Here is a 4,992-nt window from a genome sequence, read left to right as displayed (position 1 = left end):
ACCTCATTTCCATCGATCTTATTTCTTCCTTAATCCTTGCTTTGATCGCTGGTTTCACTTATTTCTCCATAAGTCTCACTTTTGTATCCACCATAATCAATCTTTTTTATACCTCCTATATGAATCACTGCAGTACTAATACATAGCTGGCTGGAATTGACCTGAATGTGGATGGTCATTGTGTAGAAGTGGGTGATGGAGGCTGAGTCTGTGATGTACCTACTACATCATAGGCTTGGGGATTAGACTGGCCTGTCCGAATAGGGGTTGTACCCTTATTTCTGAATTCTGCGATGTTATTTCTATGCCCACTGGCTTCAAAATCCCTTTGGATGATAGTGATCCCCAACTTAGCCTCCCTGTAGATTGGGTTAGCAATATCTCTGATTAAACCCAAATTTGTCATGGTCTTTGACTTCAAAAACTGGCCAATCGAAAGGAGCTTTGGTACTCCCGCATCTATGCATATCTGCATTAAGAGACAAAGAAGGGTTATCACTGTATTGGTACTCATCTCCCTATCTCTAAACTCTCTAACAATCCATTTAGCCATATTAATCCATATCCAACCATATAATTCCTGCGATTAGGGTCGCTTTGTTTGGGCCCATAATATTATCTGTCAAGGTGGGACTCAGCCTGTGTCGTATCAAGGTCTACCAAGTCTTGGCCTAAAAGCTTAGGCTACTCTTATTAATCAATGATGAATTTTTGATACAGATAACTTCCCACGAAGCTTTCTCCTGATCTATGGTAATAATCCCAGCCATCCTCCAAAACTGAACAAGCTTGTACTCTAAGCCTATTTATTTTACCTCCACTTTCTTCATCTTCTTTACTAGAAAATATATCTCTGTAATATTGGCGGAAGGTGCAAATTTTGGCTAATGTAGTACTTGGGAGATCGTCTGAGTTGAGATGGTCACCCAAAAACCTCAAATTACTAAATTTGATACTGTGTCTACACCCTTTCATAATTGACCTTGAGGGTTTTCCTTTTCATTTCTATCTAGTATGCAACATAAAACTCATAAAAAAATGTTGCACTGTACTGTCCTTGTGCCCCAGTCATTCATTCAAAATTGTATTATTTGAATCTGGAATCAAAGACGGGCATCTCAGACATGTTTTTTGTGGTTAACATTCTCTCAAGATAAATACTTCTTAGGGGCTTTCCATTTTCAGGATTTATGGTACTATTTTTTCATATAGGACCTGTATTTTAGGGTATCCCCACCGTTCAACGATGGGCACCAGAGCAGCCTAAATAGAAAGTGGTGTGGGTGGTACTCATAGAGGTTGTATTTACTTAATTGGACTTCCACTCTCCTCAGTCCCATCTTCTCCATATGCAGACCTATCTCCATTATGATTCTCATTCTTGTCAACACCCTCATTTTCAGATTCTTTTTCCTCAAAACCTGATTCTTTCTCACCACCATCCTCATCATTTTTTACTTTATCATAGTCATTATCACCTTTCTTATTATATGATAATCATGAATAGGATTTTTAGGAACTAGTGTTATTTATTCTTGGTGTAGAACTAGGGGGTATGTCCTCCTCCACAGTTGTTGATATGAGGTGAATTTATGCGCCTTAGTGTTATTATCTTAGTTGTTTTAGCCTTGTTTTGAGGACAACTTATGTGATAAATGTGTAAATGATAATATAATTAATCATCTAAGTGATTAAGTACTTGAATACAATGTTCTTGGTGTCTTTCAAACAAGTTTGTAATTAAATTGGTCACTTAGAGTTTAAACGAGAAAACTACTGTTACTAGTTTGAGCTAGGTGTTGTTCTAGTTGATCGTGATGGATTCTAATGTGTTTAGATAGTTCCTAAGATTATTATTGTGTAATTATATATGGAACAAATTTTTCATAATTTTCAAAGTGAAATTGAATCAAACCAAGAGTCAAAAACAAGTAAAGATCAAAGTGGACGAAGACTAGTCTTAGCTTGAGTTTCTAGTTCACCGTTATGAATGTTGTCCTATTTTGAGCTCTAATACGTGGTGTATGATGATGTAGGATGCTTGGTGATTTGATTATGGTGATATATGGAGGATATTCAAGTTGTAAATCAAAGGAAAATGAGACTAGAAGGCTTAGAATTTAAGGGAAAGTGCACAAATAAGTTTGGACGTCAAGTTAAGACTTTCCAGTAAGGCCTTGCATTAGGGGTGAGACATAACCCCTATTCTACCTTGAAAAGACTTTACACATGACACATACTCTACATTTCCAAGCCTTTTCATTCAACCCCAATCCCTTGAATCAACCAATGTGGCGCGAGCCCAATCCCACACACGGCTAAAATAACACACCTATAAATAGAACAATTGTACTTATTATGAGGTACTTTTGACATTTTAGAGATTTACAGAGGGGATTATACACACTTTAATCAGGGTTTATATCTTTTTAATTTAGATTTTTAATGGATTATATCATGTATTCATTGATTTGGATTACGGTTATGTCTATTTGTGGCTAAACGCCCCCTTTCCAGGGTTAAGGCCAAGAACATGTTTACTTTTGCTTTGAATTGAGTTTGTTTGGATTTATTATCATATTTGGTTTTTTATTTATACTTTTTATAACTATTTTAAGGATTCACCTTAGAATATATATATATATATATATATTGTCGACCTTGTGAGCTAAGGGGGGGGGGGGGATTGGAAGATAGAATGTGGGGATAAGAAGAGTAATGTAGTAATGTTCTTATTCTTTTATAAAATAAAGAATTTGAATTAGCAACTAGGATAGGTATATACCTATAAGCCTTTGTTGGTTCACATGTAAGATGACATCTTAATGTATCTAAATGGATTATTACATCCGTACTCAATGATGTAGTTATACTGTCCAGTTAGGTAGAGGTGAGAGTTCGAGAAACCATGATCATACGATAAACCCTACAAATCAACAACCAAGATAAGTAATCTAACAAATGAAGTTCAATAGTGTAGTATGATTGTTCATAGTGCTTTAAAACGGGCTTTTATCTATTGATTGTTCAAAGTTTTTACTTTTCTGTACTACTCTAGTTTACTTTTGTTTATAAGCTTTCAAAACTCTTTTGGTTATGATTTCCCTAATTTAAATCTCAACTGTGAACTAGAATTTGATAGTTGTTTAACACAAGTCTCTGAGGGATCGATATTCTGCTTTTTATAAGGCCACTGTATTACTTGGTAAGACCATGTACATTTACGTATGTGCAACAAGTTTTTGGAACTATTATTGGGGACATGTAATTTGGCAACTGATTTATTTTTAGTTTTACTTTTGATATTTCTTTAGTGCTTTACACTTGGTCTTGGTATTGAATTTGCAGAAAACAAGTTTACAAGTTAGTAAGATGGAAAGGGATAGAGAGTTGGTTGAACCAAGCCCAAACTCGAGCAATGTTTTCATTAATTGAGGAGAGAAGAAATCCTTCTCCCTCGTATTCCACAAATTCAAGAGAAATAAGATAATCATGCTCTAATGGCTAATGGCTGAAGATCAACCAACCCAAGACAGCTTGCGAAGTGGCAATCCACTTATAAAAATTTGACCTCCCCTTTTCGGAAACCGGCTGCTAGAGGTAACTTTGAACTGAAATAGAACATGGCGCAACTTTTGATCAGCAGTGGACAGTTTATGGGGCTTTCACATGAAGATCTACAATTTCATCTACAAAACATCTTAGAGATTAGTGACACATTCATCCCTACGGGTGTGTCAACTGATTATGTTAGGCTAACACTATTCCCTTTTTCACTATTAGGGGAAGTAAAGAAATGGTTGAATGCTGATTCGACAAGTTCAATCACCATCTAGGATGACTTAGATCAGAAATTCCTCATTCATTTCTTTCCATCTGGAAAGACTGGGAAACTGCGCAGTGAGATTATATGCTTCAAATAAAAGACAAATGAGAACTTATATCATTCATGGGAGAGGTTCAAAGCTCTTCTTTGAGACTGTCCACATCATCAACAGTCTAATGAGGAATTAGCTCACACTTTTGTTGAGGCACTCGATCACAACACAAAAATTTTCTTGATTTAGCTATAGGAGTCAAGCATTGGAATTGAGTATGATGAGCTATACACCTTGTTGAACTGGATTGCACAAGGAAATGTCAAGTGGCATTCTAACTCAAGAAATGTTAAAAAGAAGGTTGCAAGTGTGTTGGAGGTTGACCAATTTCCTGCTATATCCGCTCAGATTTTTACGCTAGAAAATCAGTTGACTACTCAGTTTAGCAATATAAAATTAGAGGTTACATAGCCTGCAACAATAGTTAATGCATTTTAGTAGATAAGCACTTGGTGCATGGTTTGTTGTAATAGTGGTCATTCTACAAATATGTGTGCTACCAATACTGAGTCAGTGATGTTTGTGGAAAATATTCAAAGGATGAATTATGGGAACACCTATAATCTAAAGTGGTAGACTGAGACACCAAATAACCCATGGGATGCTCAATAGCAGCAGTTTCAGCAACTAGAAGCTCAAGGAAATTAGGCCACTAGCAACACAGAAGAGATGCTGAAACAAATTTTAGCTACTCAAGAATAATTGATAGTAGATATAAGGAATCAGAAGGAAGATATAAAGAGTCAGCAGGTGGCTACAAGAAACTTGGAGATGCAGGTTGGGCAAATGCAGAAAGCATAAAATGTCAAGCCCCAAGGTGGATTTCCAAGTAACACTAAAATCCTAAAAAAGTTATGGAAATAACTTTGACGAGTGGTAAAGAGCTTAGTGAAGAACCTTCATATAAAACTAAGGAGGTAGATGTGGAGTTGGCTCTTAAGCAAGTAGATAACAAAGTTGCTGAAAATTTGAGAAAGTCTGAGCACTCAAAAATTAAAGTTGTTGAACATGTGAAGGAGAGAGCACCACTGCCTTTCCCACAGAGGCTTAGAAAAGTGAAGGAGGATGCATACTTCAATAAGTTCTTTGACACATTCAAAGAACTTCATATTAA

At 36.1% G+C, this 4,992-nt stretch overlaps 1 non-coding gene across 1 annotated transcript; it reads right to left on the bottom strand.

The window, feature by feature from the left end:
• Positions 1-3,890: 3,890 nt before the first annotated feature.
• Positions 3,891-3,997, bottom strand: LOC124889906. Its single transcript, XR_007048819.1, has one exon. It is a non-coding gene; the product is annotated as a small nucleolar RNA R71 (small nucleolar RNA).
• Between the last annotated feature and the right edge of the window lie 995 nt (positions 3,998-4,992).

This window comes from Capsicum annuum, chromosome 12 (assembly GCF_002878395.1).
Source record: "Capsicum annuum cultivar UCD-10X-F1 chromosome 12, UCD10Xv1.1, whole genome shotgun sequence".
Lineage (NCBI taxonomy): Eukaryota > Viridiplantae > Streptophyta > Magnoliopsida > Solanales > Solanaceae > Capsicum > Capsicum annuum.
This window is presented reverse-complemented; position numbering and strand designations above follow the sequence as displayed.